General features: G+C 41.9%; 1 pseudogene; it reads right to left on the bottom strand.

Annotated features, from left to right (window-relative positions):
• Positions 1-7242: 7242 nt before the first annotated feature.
• On the bottom strand, positions 7243-14714 carry LOC119320645 (annotated as a pseudogene).
• Positions 14715-16277: the final 1563 nt, after the last annotated feature.

Genomic DNA, 16277 nt, shown 5'->3' on the forward strand with positions numbered 1-16277 from the left:
TGTGTTGTGATATCTTCCCGTGAGTCCCTGATCTTGATCGTACACATTTGCGTGCATGATTAGTGTACGATTGAATCAGGGGCGTCACAGAAAAGACCATCGCTCATCTCCGACCGCCACTCATAAGGATGCACAGCCAGGTACACTTCATGTTTCAAATTTGTTACACAACTTTAACCATACGTGCATGCTACGGGACTTGCAAACTTTAACACAAGTATTTCTCAAATTCATAATCACTCAACTAGCACGACTTTGATATTATCACCTCCATATCTCAAAACAATTATCAAGCATCAAAATTTTCTTAGTATTCAACACACTCAAAAGAAAGTTTCACATATCTTGAACACCAAGTATATTAACATTAAGGAAATTACCATGCTATTAACGACTCTCAAAATAATCTAAGTGAAGCATGAGAGATCAATAGTTTCTTTAAAACAAATCCACCACCGTGCTCTAAAAGATCTAAGTGAAGCACTAGAGCAAAAATTATCACGCTCAAAAGATATAAGTGAAGCACTATGAGCAAAACTGTCAAGCTCAAAAGATATAAGTGAAGCACTATAAGCAAAACTATCAGGCTCAAAAGATACAAGTGAAGCACTATGAGCAAAACTATCAGGCTCAAAAGATATAAGTGAAGCACATAGAGTATTCTAACAAATTCCAATTCATATATGGCTCTCTCAAAACGTGTGTACAGCAAGGATGATTGTGGTAGACTAACAAACAAAGACACAAATAATACAAGACGTTCCAAGCAAAACACATATCATGTTGGTGAATAAAAATATAGCTCCAAGTAAATTATGATGGAAGTGGACGAAAGAGGGGATGCCTTCCGGGGCATCCCCAAGCTTTGACTTTTTGGTGTCCTTGGATTATCTTGGGGGTGCCATGGGCATCCCCAAGCTTAGGCTCTTGCCACTCCTTGTTCCATAATCCATCAAAAGAATTCACCCAAAACTTGAAAACTTCACAACACAAAACTCAACAGAAATCTCGTGAGCTCCGTTAGAGAAAGAAAACAAAATACTAGTTCAAGGTACTGTAGTGAACTCATTCTTTATTTATATTGGTGTTAAACCAACTGTATTCCAACTTCTCTATGGTTTATAAACTATTTTACTAGCCATAGATTCATCAAAATAAGCAAACACCACACGAAAAACAGAATCTGTCAAAAACAGAACAGTCTGTGGCAATCTGTAACTAACGCAAACTTCTGGAACTCTAAAAATTCTACCAAAATAGGAAGTCCTGGACAATTTGTTTATTGATCAGAAGCAAAAATAATGAATGCAAAATCACGTTCCTGTGATTTATAATAACTAAATTCGTGCGTGCAAAGTTTCTATTTTTCAGCAGAATCAGATCAACTATCATCGTAGGTTATCCTTTAGGTCCTACTTGGCACAAACACTAACTAAAACATAAAACCACATCCAGACAGAAGGTAGATGGATTATTTATTCCTAAAGAGAAGCAAAAACAAAAAACAAAAAATAAAATTGGGTTGCCTCCCAACAAGCGCTATTGTTTAACGCCCCTAGCTAAAAGCAAGGATAGATCTAGGTATTGCCATCTTTGATTTTCAGTTTTTTGGTGGAGTCATGCTCGAATCCGGGGGGTTCTTTCCTCTTCCCTTCATACTCGGAAACTTTTAGATCTAAAGAATCCAACCGCTTATTACAAAGAGTAATCAACATATTCATGCGGTGAAGATTTCCGCTAACTCTTTTAAGAGGCTCAAGAGACTTTTGTAAAAAAATTGTTACTTCGCAAATCTTCTCAAACACTTGGGTTTCTCCTTGGGTAGGATGATATCCTCCCTTTTGGGGTACTGTTCCCACTATTCCCTCTATAATTTCATGCGCAATACTGGGATCAATCTCAATGAAATTTCCCTTGGCAATGCAGTCCAAGAGTTGTCTATGCGTCATATTTAACCCAACATAAAAATTTCGAAGAAGAGTTATAAAGTTCACCTCTAGGGTGCACTTATGATAAGATTCCATCATCCTATACCAAGCATCTTTTAAGTTTTCTCCTTGCCTTTGCTTGAAGTGAAGAACTTCAAATTCGGGAGACATAGGAGCGGATAAGGAATTAGACATGACGACAAGCAAGCAAACTAGCACACGAGCAAACAGAAAGGCAACGGGAAAAAGGCAAACGGGAAAGAGAGGAGAAGATTTGGAAAGAGAGGGCAAATAAAACGGCAAGGGTGAAGTGGGAGAGAGGAAAATGAGAGGCAAATGGCAAATAATGTAATGCGAGAGATAGGGATTGCGATGGGTACTTGGTATGGTTGACTTGCTTGTGTGAGCCTCCCCGGCAACGGCGCCATAAATTCTTCTTGCTACCTCTTGAGCACTGCGTTGGATTTCCCCGAAGAGGAGAGGATGATGCAGTAAAGTAGCGTAAGTATTTCCCTCAGTTTTTGACAACCAATGTATCAATCCAGTAGGAGACCATGCACAAGTCCCTCGTACCTACACAAAATGATAGCAACTCGCAACCAACGCTTAGGGGTTGTCAATCCCTTCACGGTCACTTACGAGAGTGAGATCTGATAGAGATAATATTTTTGGTATTTTTAATAGATAGATGCAAAGTAAAAAGTAAAGACAAAGTAAAAACAAAGCAAGTAAATAAAGTGATATAGATTGATATGATGAGAATAGACCCAGGGGCCATAGGTTTCACTAGTGGCTTCTCTCAAGAGCATAAGTATTCTACGGTGGGTGAACAAATTACTGTTGAGCAATTGACAGAATTGAGCATAGTTATGAGTATATCTAGGCAATGATCATGTATATAGGAATCACGTCCAAAACAAGTAGATCGAAACGATTCTGCATCTACTACTATTACTCCACTCATCGACCGCTATCCAGCATGCATCTAGAGTATTAAGTAAAAATAGAGTAACGTCGTAAGCAAGATGACATGATGTAGAGGGATAAATTCATGCAATATGATAAAAACCCCATCTTGTTATCCTCGATGGCAACAATACAATACGTGCCTTGCAACTCTTTCTGACACTGAGTAAGGACACCGCAAGATTGAACCCAAAGCTAAGCACTTCTCCCAGTGCATGAACTACCAATCTAGTTGGCCAAACCAAAAAGATAATTCGAAGAGACTTGCAAAGATAACTCAATCATACATAAAAGAATTCAGAGAAGAATCAAATATTTTCCATAGATAATACTGGATCATAAACCCACAATTCATCGGTCTCAACAAACACACCGCAAAAAGAAGATTACATCGAATAGATCTCCACAAGAGAGGGGGAGAACATTGTATTGAGATCCAAAAAGAGAGAAGAAGCCATCTAGCTACTATCTATGGACCCGAAGGTTTGAAGTAAACTACTCACACTTCATCGGAGGGGCTATGGTGATGATGTAGAAGCCCTCCGTGGTGGATGCCCCCTCAGGTGGAGCTCCGGAACAGGCCCCAAGATGGGATCTCATGGATACAGAAGGTTGTGGTGGTGGAATTAGGTTTTTTGGCTCCTGTTCTGATCGTTTGGGGATACGTAGGTATATATAGGAGGAAGGAGTACGTCGGTGGAGCTCCGACGGGCCCACGAGGTAGGGGGCGCCCAGGGGGGCGCGCCCTCCACCGTCGTGACCTCCTCGGGCACTTCTTGGAGTAGGGTCCAAGTCTCCTGAGTCACGTTCGGTTGGAAAATCACGATCCCGAAGGTTTCATTCCGTTTGGACTCCGTTTGATATTCTCTTTCTTCGAAATACTGAAAATGGCAAAAAACAGCAATTCTGGGCTGGGCCTCCGGTTTATAGGTTAGTCCCAAAAGTAATATAAAAGTGGAAAATAAAGCCCAATATAGTCCAAAACAGTAGATAAAGTAGCATGGAGCAATCAAAAATTATAGATACGTTGGAGACGTATCAGGCGCTCCTCTGCTTCTCAGGGAGGCAGCTCTCGTAGAGTTGTTGCACGTGCTCGATCGGTGGCAGTCCCCGCACCATGTCGTGGCGAGAGAGCTTGCGGAGCGCGTCGAAGTTCAGGTGCCCGAACCGCTCGTGCCACCTCCATGCAGCTTCTCCGGCGTGCGTGGCGAGACACACCGGCTGTGTGGCGTCAAGTGTGATGACGTATAGGCAATTGCACACACGCTCCACGCAGATGAGAAGCCGCTGTTGTTGATCGCGCAGGCACAACACACCGTGCTCGATGAGGATCTGGCAGCCGTTTTCATAGAGCTGGCCGAGGCTGATGATGTTGCTGCAAAGATGAGGTATGTAGTAGACATCAGTTAGGGTGCGGTGCTCACCATTGCGACACGCGAAGAGTATTGTGCCGCGCCCCTGGATCTCTGCCACCGAGCCGTCCCCGAACTTGACCGTGCCGGTGACGCCGTTGTCGAGATCGGTGAAGACCCCTCTCATGCCCGTCATATGGTTGCTGGCCCCCGTATCGAGGAACTAGACATCGTCAGCGTGAGCCTCCCTGGTGAGGAACACATGCTCCTCGGCCAGGGTCACGTGCGTGTGCGCGTCCGTCGCGCGCGGCATGTCGCGCGCTGTCTCCTGGAGCAATCCCGGTGGTCGTATCGTGTCCATCAATAGTGCGGGCTCCTGCTCGTGCAGGGTGCACGACCTCGCCAGCAGGAGGCCTGCCTCGTCGTCGTCGATCCTGGCCAGATTAGCCCACGGCTGAAGTTGAGGCTGTGCCGCCGGCGGCTGCGGCACCGGCTGGCCTTGCCCCTTCCGCTCGCGGCAAGGCTCCTTGTAGTCCCTGGAGAAGTGCCCGTGCTTGTTGCAATTATAGCACTTTACCTTGAACATGTCGCGTCCCCGACGTTGGCTGCCGCCACCAGCTTGCGGCTTGCCGCTGCGTTGCCCGCCGCCACCAGCGGCGCCGTTGGAGCCCGAGCCCTGCCCTTGCTCCCGCCGGTTCTTGCGCGCGTACCACTCCTCCTCCGTGAGCAGGAGCTGGCCGCCCTGGCCCTTCAGCTCGGTGCCGTAGCGTTCCTCGGTGGATCGGAGTCGGCCAACGAGCTCCTCCACCGTCAGCATCCTCAGATCGAGGAGGGTCTCGATGGCGCAGGCGATCTGCGTGTACCTCGCCGGGACGACTCACGGAAATTTTTGCACCACGTGCACTTCCTCCACGTTGTCGCCCAGCGACCAGAGGTTGTTGACGAGGCCGGTGAGCCTCGCCGTCCTTGAAGTTGACTTGCTCGAATTCTGTTTGAGGCGCTGCGCCGTGGCCACCCGAACGCGCGTCACTCCCATGCGCATGGTGCGCACGGCCTCCCACGCCTCATACGCCGGGTTCTTCACGGCGAGGACGCCGTGCATCTCCGGTGGCACCGCCCGGATCAGTGCGGCGAGCGCCGCCATGTATTCGCGGTCCGTGACCATGCCCTCGCCGAGCATGGCCTCCCAGAGCCCTTGCGCGCGGAGATTGATCTGCATCACAAGAGCCCCCTCGATGTAATTGGTGGGAGTCAGGGTGGGGTAGACGATCGCGCCGCCGTGTCCGGCGCCTTCCCGGATCACGCGCTCGTGGACGATCACCTCCCCAGCGTTCCTCCTAACACGGCTGCGTCCGCGGTTTCGCGGCCGCGTCTCCGTGCGCTGCTGGGGTGTCGCCTCCCCGTCGCGAGCCTGGGGAGCTCCGTCCGGCATGTCGTTGCCGGCGCGCTCACCGTTACCCGCCATGGTCCCTCGTCGGCGACGGCTCTGATACCAATTGTCAGTCAATCGCTCGCTCGTTTCCTCTCTTTCTCTCTCGCTCTGATGAACAAGGGTAGACTTTGGAGGTTTTGTGCAGCGAATGCCTTGCTGCTTTTCTCTCTTTCTCGTTCTTTTATTCAGTTGGATCGAAACAGGGCCAGCCGATGCGCACGCCACTACCCGCATAGAACGAACGTGCCATCCCACGCTCGCGGACAGGGCGTGCTCACCGTGGCCACCTCCTGAACTAGTCGCACTCGGGCACGCACAAGTCGCGGCCTCGCGCCTTATTTCTTATGGAAAGAAAAACGGACCGGGGAAACCGATCCGGGCTAACTACCGATTCAGGGTTTATCTGACACTCAACACCTCGACTCCTGCCTCTCCATCAACTCCGCCCCAGCAACCGGCGCTCATGGGTGTACATCTGTACACCCATTATTTTCGCCAAAAGAGTCGAGCATGCAGGTTCGTACGTGTTGTACGTTGTAACAATTGAGAAGTGTATTTGTTCTTTGAGCCCGGCAGCTTTTCTCTATCTCTTTCAGTCCAAAATGCAAATAAATCCCCATCGATGGGGAGCGTTCAGGACCGAGCCAGCTTGCTGCATGTGCCACTTTTCTTCAGCCCGAGGCTGACCGCCGACGGCTTGACGACAACGAGAAGGAGTTACTGCAGTCGGCTTCCTCTATGATCTTAAAAGAAATTTTACTAGATTGTGGCCTTAAAGAAACTGGTCCTTTTTTTAGGTTTGTATATACACCCAAGTCTAATATGGCTCATCCGGATTTGTTAGTTTCGTTCAGTAGCAGATGTTTGACTGCTAATTTCTTTAGATGGCAAACAGAACATTAACTGCCAGCCAACTCCCATTCATCCGCCTGTCACTGTGGCTGTCAACGTAAGTGCACCTGTTTGCCTTGCTTTCTTGCTGCGAGAGACTGTGCACTGCACCTGTCTAAAGTTCAGAGAAGCGTTACGATAACAATCCTACGGAAAGAATGGTATTTCACAGCACACGATGCAGAAACTATGAACCCAAGTATTTTCAAACAGAAGGGTAGACCCCACGGAATGCTCATATCTCCAGTTCTCCACACAAATCAAACAAATGGTTTTGTGGCAGAGTGAAGTGGATTCCATCAGCATTAGCCACCCATAAATAGACTCGACGGTGGATAACTATAGTTACTAATTAAGGTCTTGTAGTGTTGCTATATATAACATCACAATGATGGTAGGAATAAAACTGGAAACCACAGATACAGACCAGCTAAGCAATGGTCGAACACCAGAAAAAGAGCATAAAAAAATAACCCTTCTGTTACCAACGGCTCCAGCGAGGGCGTGCTTTTAGCGCGGTATACACTTGGAGAGCATTTCAAAGACTTGTTCACCTCAGCAATTACAAGTCGACCGTCACATGTCATATATACTTGCGTCTATCGGAAGCTTATTCGACACAACATACATGTTGTTCAAATTGCGCACAAAGTAAATGCATCAGCTTGTCAACTTACAGCATACGGGATTGAATCAGCGCAATGTGACGCCCAACTTCTTTTATGCCCGGTCTTCGGTACGGATTCTCAAGGTTAAGACATTTCACAGCAATTTCTGCCAGGTTGTCAAGAAGATCCAGATCTCCTGCTACTGCGATTTCCTTATCGAACAACTCCGTTGATTTCCTCCCCTGCTTGTGATTCTCAAGAAAATTACTTACTAAGTTGTTATTGTCACCATGTGTGGCCTTCTTCCTTGTAAGAAGCTCCAAGAGGACAACTCCAAAACTGTAGACATCACTTTTGTCGGTTAGCAGACCTCTTTCTAGGTACAACGGATCCACATAAGCGAGGTCATCCAGATAATACATGTCATCAATGAGTGTTCTGGTGCCTTTGCAATCTCTCGCAATGAACTTTGATGTGCCAAAGTTTGAGAGCTTTGGCACAAAGTCATCATCCAAGAGTATATTTCCTGGTTTAACTAAGGTTTGCGTGCCCCTATGTGAATGCAAACAAGCTATAGAAACTGCTAATCCTGCAGCGATACTTAAACGCACAGCCAAGTTGATAGGCACCCTCTTGTTGCCATGAAGAATTTCATTGAGGCTACCTTTGGAGAGAAACTCAAAGACTAGCATCGGCACGTCAAATTCCACGCAACGACCTATGAACCTAACAATGTTCTTGTGAACCATATGAGATTTCCAGACAACATCATCGGCAAATCCTCCATTCTCTAGTCCAATACCACTAATCAACTTCCTTACTACTAATGGTACTCCATCATGAATGCCCAGGTAAACTTCTCCAAATCCATCTTTTCCAATCAAATTCCGATCCTCCAAAAATGGTTTCAACTCCCACCTTTTGAAAAGTTTCACACTCGTCATACAGCTAATGGCAGGTCCACCATACCTCATGTAATTCATTCGTGCTTTTATGTTGAAGATTTCCAGATTCCTCAACTTGTAGAACAAACCAAAGTAAAAGGTACAAATGCTTGCCTGATCCGGGATGACATTTTGCTTTCTATCTTGCGCTCCCCAGAGTGACCATGGATCACCTGGAGCTTCTTCTCTACCTAGCTGCCTATGATCTTATCAAGGTGTCCCAACAAATTCCCGAAGTTCTTCTATTTTTCCCCATTCCTTGAAGTCCTTCCCGAGGTACTCAGATGAAAGTTTTGCAATTTTCTCTTGACCATATTGTCCCTCTAGGAAACTAACCTGTTCTTCAGCTGATGAACTATTAATAGCAGTTTTGACTACACTTGCCATTTTATCAAGTCTATCGTTTATACGACGTGCTATTGGTCTCTTCTTTGGGTCTGAATCCATGCACTCCTTCCCTATCTTAATGCATACTCTTACTTGATCCAACTGTATCTCCCATTGATCTGATCCCTCTAACTGATTCATCCAAGCGTCAACTACCTACAAAAATTGCAATTGTGAGCTAAAATCTATATAGAGAACTATGACGATAAGTGGTCTATAGTTACTAGAGAGAGATTGTGTGGATGAGTTATGCAATCTTGTTTCTGATTGTTTTTTTTGTGTTTTGCTATAAACCTTGTGGTACTTAGTCACCGAGACTTATTCTTGCTTAATAAATTGGATGTGTGCCTCATTTGATATACATGCCAATGTTATTCCATTTTCATACAAAATATTACGGACAAAATATGGCATTATTATAAATTCAGCTATGTTGTGAGAATCCCGCTTATATTCGTTGCAAAGTAAGTGTATTTCTCACATGTGCCCACTTTTATTTAACCTAATGGGTAAGGTAATAAGTTGGTTGGTTTATGGAACACATCACAGTATATGTGTAAAGAGGTCTTGAGCTAAAGTATAAGGTTGCACAATTTTCTCAAATATGACCTACTTTAAGTCCACTTCAGGTGTAAGAGGGAGGCACAAGTTGGAAACATGTTGCATATATAAACACATTTTCCACATCTCCTTGTAAGTTTGACCAGGTGGAATAACAAGGACAAAAGTGCAAGCAGGGTGCTACAAAATGTGATTTTAGTGCTACATCTTAGGCCAACAATGCATACATGCAAGTTTAACTTATGTTAATTAAGCAAGTGATGTGGTACTAAAGGTGGGGTGCCACGAAAATAAATGATGTTTTAGACTACCATGCTTGACCGGACATGATTTTTACAACGTTTCTTTTTCTTTTGGGATGTTTATTTTACAATTTATGTAAGTTGAGCTAGGGTACAAAATGTATAGTTATTTGAAGATCAATCCTTAAACATGAACCATATGCTGAAGTTGTTCTTACATCCTTATCTTCTGGATATCCCCTTTCTCCTGTTAGTAACTCCACGATGATAACACCAAGACTGTATATGTCTGACGCGAATGCGACTTGTCCACTAAAGAATTCTGGTGCCAAATACCCCCTACGAGAAGTTGTTAAATCCTGGTCAAAGAATGTGCACAAAAATATAAATTTGTGACAAACAAAAAAGATCTTTCCAGACACTAGCTTACAACGATCCACATAGGTTCGACGTAAAAGCTCAGGTTTGCTCTTTATCGAGGCACCTTGAGAGGCCAAAATCAACAATTTTGGGTACCATTTGATCATCTACCAATATATTACCAGGCTTTAGATCAGAGTGGAGTATGCGTTTCTTGTGAAGATGAAGTAAGCCCTTACATATCCCCTTTATTATCTCATATCTCGCCGTCCATTCAAGTCCGCGAGACGCATCTGTGGAGAAAATGGGTCTCATATTTTTGTTCCATAGATAAGGCAATGTAAATCTGCAAATGCCTAATAATGTAAAGAATTTTAAATGATTTCTTTTACAGATGTTCTAACTTGTCCTCAAGCAGCCGGGAACTGAGACTAAAACCAAGTAAGACGTTTATTGTTAAAATATGTGAAACCTAATATAAGCCCATGTTTGTCAATTGCGTTACTCATAAAGGCGGAATATTCTTTCAGTGGGAGACAAGGTGTTGGAAATATTCCCTAGAGGCAATAATAATTGTATTATTTATGCGATTCAACGGAATACTCATATGCACATGTAGAGTCATAAACGGTACAACCTAACCCAGAGTCTTGCGTCTAGGGCTAGCTCAAGTGTTGCATGACGGTTATGTTTTCCTAATCATAGGAATAAGTTAAGTGTAACAAGGATGCTGGCAACTTTGAGAGTATGATGTTAAAAGAATGGTCATATTGAATTGAACCAACTTGTCTGTTATACTTAGAGATGTTATCATTGCAAGTCTGCAATCTATAACACGAAGAGTTAATGTATGCTCGTATTATTAGACCATGAGAGTATTTAGTCACTTCATACCAGACGATACACTTTGGGGTTGCTCCAATGTCATCTATAACACAGTGATCATAATGATAACTTATAAGTTTATCGAAAAATATGACAAGGGGCAAGATAGCTCAAGAGTGAGAGTTGCTCCTCTGACAATGGAGAGATATTCTTAGGGACCTCTCGGTGTGACAGCATCCATCATCGTCTAGCCAGCACATGTGAATTGCTCACAGGGATGCCGAAACATGATAACGAGAAAGAAGACCAAAACCGGTAACAAGGGGACAACTATAGTGAGCATGATAATGACTCAAGAGGATATTGATATATCTCACCTCGAGTTTTCTAAAGTATATGAAGCAGAAGGTAACATATGATAACCAAAGGTTCACTTGAATATCATTCGCGTGGATATAGGGGTCAACACGGATGTCCATGATTCCGATGTTGATCACCGAACAAAAGGAACTTTCGTTCATGTATATATTCCACCGAACCTAGAGGGCCACACGCTTAACGGAAGTACGATATATTGAGTACTAGTGGAGTGAGGAATATGAGAAAATATTACCGGATAGTTTCGGGAATAAAAGAAATAATTTTGAGAGAAACCAGAAGTCTTTCGGGGAATAGCGGGTAATAGCAGGATTTGATATATAGGCGAGAAAAGTTTATGATGACCTAGTATAAATAATAAAGGGCACCAATATTAATTGGGAGTCCCCTGGGATTTATTTATAGGCAATGGGGCTAAAGGAAAATAAAAAAGGCCTAGTAGTGGAGAGATAATGGGCCCTAAGGCCCATATAGAGGTGGCGCTCCTCTATCTTGTTGGACAAGCTAGGAGGGGCGGGGGGGGGGGGGCAACTAGTTGGATGAGGACTCCTTCCTGGTTGGTGCACCTAGGGGGAGACCTCGTCCCCAAGTCGGCCAAGCCCCCTCCCTAGCATGTCTCATATATAGTTACCCCACAAGTCTCGTATACTATCATCTAGTAGTATTTATAATACTTTACCATTCTAATACGATCATATACTATATCTAAAATATTTCAAAACAAGTTACATGTTAAAATTGCATTTGAGCCCATAGTTTTTGTTATATTTGTGAAATACATGCATATTTGTACGTAAAAAAGAGTATGCTTACAATATGGTATATGCTACCTAAAAGTAGTATATATACTACCTAAACATTGATGTATACTAACTACACGTATGTACTCTTAGTTTTGACAGATACCACTTACAACATATAAAACGCAAGCGATGGTAACTACCACCGGTGGTAGGAAACATTTGTATATAAGAAAAAATACATCCTACCACCCATGGGTAATAGCCCAACTTGTCTCATATTCTACCATGAGATACTATATATACTATTTTATCATTCTAAATATGTAAACATACTATATATATAAGATGATTCATAGTGAGTTACATGAAAATTTTGCAAGTTACCCATCATTTTTTTGATCATTTTTCTGAAATATCTACATATTTGTACGTAAAAAGGAGCACACTTAAAATACGATACATACTATGTAAAAAGCAGTATATATATACTACCTAAACATTCTTATGCCCGCTCAATCTTTCGGAGGTTCTCATAGAGGTAGGGTGTGCGTTCATAGCGGTGAGTGTATGCGCGTGTATATGAGCGCTTGCGTCTGTACTGTGTTCAAAAAATATACTACATACTTCGCGCATGTACTCTCTGATTTGATAGATACTACATCCAACATACAAAACTAAAGTGGTGGTAACTACCACCGGTGGTAGATAAATTTTATCATATATATTTGTGAAATACACACACACACACACACACCCCAAAGCGATTTATGTGAAAAAATTGCATGTGAGCCAATGTTTTATCATATTTGTGAAATACTCCGTACATATTTGTACGCAAAAAGGTGTATGCTCAAAATATAATATATACTACCTAACTCAATAAATAGTATATATATATATATATACACACACTAACTAAACATTCTTACATACTACGTACTACACATACATATACTCCGATATAATAGATAGTACCTAAAACATACAAAACAAAAGTGGGAGTAACTACACCCGGTAGAGAGGGTGAGCCCCCCTAGAGACACAAGTCCCTTTGATCTCCGGTGCCCCCCTCTCTAGTTCTCTCTTCTAGTTCCTGATCCAGACTTGAACTAGTTTTAGTTTTCTCTAGTCTTCATAATAGAGAAACTCTGTGAGGTTATCTTCTCCCTCATCTAGTTCTCCGGCAACGCAAAGCTCTGGATGGCGAAGCCTTATCGGATCGTGAAGTCCGTACACGTGCAATCCGTAGAGAGCCCTTGCTTTTGGTATTTTGTTTGAGGGATCTTCGTGGACGGTTCGAGAGACTTCAAGTACGATATACATAACCTCTTCTCCGCTGCAACTTGAAGTTGATAACAATCTGATGTAACCTTGTATGCATCTTCATAGTGATTGAATCTTGATTGCTAGTACATTTCCCAACACGGCGTTCCCGTCAATTGTGAGGTATTTGTGGTTACTTCATCAATCTCAAGACTGTTCCAACTCAGTCTCTGGAGGTGCTCATACGGATAGAGTGTGTAGGCACACACACATACACACATTATATGAGTGAGTGTATGTGAGCGTCACCTGTTTCTTTTCAAAAGTTAGTAAAGAAATCAAATTCCCCAGATCTGTTATTTTGTTTCATACATTTACTCGAAGGAAAAGAAATCCCCCCCCCCCCCAAAATTTTTAGTGGATTTTCTTCCTTTTCTAGATTTACCGATTAGTATTTTCACGAAGAAGATTGCAGGCAAACCCAGTTAGTTTTGATCAGAATTTTTGGTTGTACCACATGTCATTGGCCAATATTTCTCTGTTTCGTAATGTAGTGCGTATTGATTTTTTGAAAAGTCAAACTTTCAAAAATTTGACCAATTTTGAGAGATAACTATTTATATCTACAATACCAAATATACAAAGTATGAAAGTTCATCTTATAATGAATCCAATGATATAAGTCTAGCATTCTAAATGTAAAGGTTTTTTTTCCATAAATTTGATCAAAGTTTGTGATGCTTGACTTTTCAAAAAATCTATATGCACTATATTATGGAATAGAGGGAGTATTATTTAGGGAGGAAATACATTTTCATGGATCAAAATCTTATATTGTCATGATGAATTTTAGTCTACAGTAAGAATAAAAATAGAGTGAATACCAACAGATAATAGTCTTAACAAATGCAGTTTCACTTTTTTTTAACAAAACATCTAAGTGAATACGAATAGACTAGATATGGATACAACTATGAATTATGCAAGATATCAACGTGAAGTAAATACAACGTTAAAATCTTTAACAAGCGTTCACTCTAAGTAATAGTCACCATCTTTAACAGTTATTGAATCAAAATGTTGTAATAGGTAATATCCTAGAAGCTTCACTTTATGGACAAATTGCCTTCAAAAGCCCGAGATAAAAGATCATGTCAGACCGCGGCATCATACTTCTCATTTTAAATAGTTGTATTATTTGCATGAGATGCTTGAACTATGTAATGAAATTTAATAAAGAAAATAAATTTGGAAATAAAAGTTACAACATACCAGTAATATACTTATCGAGGCTTCTGTTTGGTACATACTCGAAACAGAGTAACCAGTTTCGTATATCTGCCATGATAAACTTCCCCTCATTGTCTACAGTTTTCCCATGTGTTTCAGAACAATACCCCAGGAAATGCACTATATTTTTGTGTTTTACCTTCATCAGACACTCAACCTCTCTGTGGAATTTATGCTCAGGCAGATCAAATGTTCTGGACAGCTTCTTCACGGCGACCATCCCTTTTCCCACTATTCCCTGCAATCAGAAAGTGTGTTTGTTAGCATAAACGTGTCAGTGTATGAACGTAGTAGTGTATTACTATGATGTGCATATGTTGTTTATCTTTTCGATCAACTGTGATTAGGAAGAAAGCTTACTAGAGGTATTTGTACCTTATAAACCACTGCAAATCCACCTCTGCCAATTTCCTGATCATCGGAGAAACCGTTTCGTGATGTCCTCTAAAATTGACAATGGCCAGTGTGTTGGCTCTGCATTTTCATTAAGCAGCATTCGCTCCAGCAAGTCGGTGTTGTGTCTAGTACTAGTTTGGCTATCCATTTGGAATCAATACCGAGATGCGGTACCTTTGAAACAAGAGCAATGAATGCCATTATATATGAGTCTACAATATACCTGATCACACAATTAAGCAAAATACATAATGAAAGAATTAAGACCAAACATATGCATCTCAACTCCATATATATACTAGCACAATGCTCGTGCATTGCTACGGAGTCATAAAAACAACAATGAGATACTACTGGCTTAGGAAATCATCAAAAAATGATGATGTCTTACGTCTATTGCATGATTTATGATTAAAAAGGAGCATAAATATAATGAAAGGTCATGTTGTAGTCACTGATGATTTTTAAGCGACTATTGTAGGTCCTTTGCAAGATTTATAGTGAGATAACATTTAAATTTTAAAACATAGGCAAATAGACATGAGTGAATGAACAAGATCATGGATTTTGTAGGAGGACAACATCTATGACCACATTGAAATTTCAATATGTTCGCTCTCTTGTGCTATGCTATAGAACTGGAAGAATTGACTGGGTAGTAAAATAAAATAAAATAAAATACAGGCCATGATTTTGAATTGGAATCGTATGCATTTATAATCTATATTCTTATACGAGTGTTATGTTCATATTAAGATAGCAGTGTATTTGTTTATCTGAGATGGGATAGGTCTCACAATAGTTCCATTTATTTATTATATCTTTTGAAAGGTTGCTAGTCTCACATGTGGCTAGAAGTGTATTTTTTTATTTGTGTGGTCTCACATGTGAACTCACCACCAACTCGAACCTTTATAAGTAGGAAAGATATAGCTAGGTACTCAGTTAGCAATTTTAATATACATCATTCATCAACAAGAGTAGCAGACTCTTAGGCGTCCTTTGGTTCATAGGATAGAAAAATCACAAGAATAGGAAAGTCATAGGAAATGAGATGACATATATCTGAAATCCTATGAATAGGAATATTAAAAAAGATGTCCTTTGGTTCACATCATAGGATTTTTACCATTGAATCTATACTAATGTTTATTTTCCTATGAAATGTGGAGGATAGGAAGAATTCCTCCATAAGAATAGGATTCTATTCCTAGAAACCAAAGGGCTCTAAAGGAACTTTTTTCTATACAAATACTATCCTATGAGATTCCCACAAAGTTTCTACAAACCAAAGGAGGCCTTAATAGTCTGCCTGGTTTCGTCTAGACCGTGCTGCAAGCACAGGGCTGACTAGTTTATCTTGGTCTACTATTTTTTTGACTAGTTTGTCTTGGTCTATTATATAGCATGATTCAGCACAACAAGATATTAGGAACTTCAGAAAGGATCAAAGGAAGGATGAATCGATTGGGGTTGAACAAAATTGATCAAGACACATAGTATATATTCAGTAGGGTGTTGATAGATAGCTAAAGGCCATCCATCTATAGGAATTGAAAAAAAAGCCACATGTACAAACATATATACATACCACGGCAGCGAAGTGTAATGAACGGACTAATCCTGAAGAACCTGTCCGCCATTGAGCGGAGATCGGTGAGATCTGGACCACCACGGCGCTCCTGAGGTTTGAGGAAGACGATGATGACCC

This window comes from Triticum dicoccoides, chromosome 6B, assembly GCF_002162155.2.
Source record: "Triticum dicoccoides isolate Atlit2015 ecotype Zavitan chromosome 6B, WEW_v2.0, whole genome shotgun sequence".
Classification (NCBI taxonomy): domain Eukaryota; kingdom Viridiplantae; phylum Streptophyta; class Magnoliopsida; order Poales; family Poaceae; genus Triticum; species Triticum dicoccoides.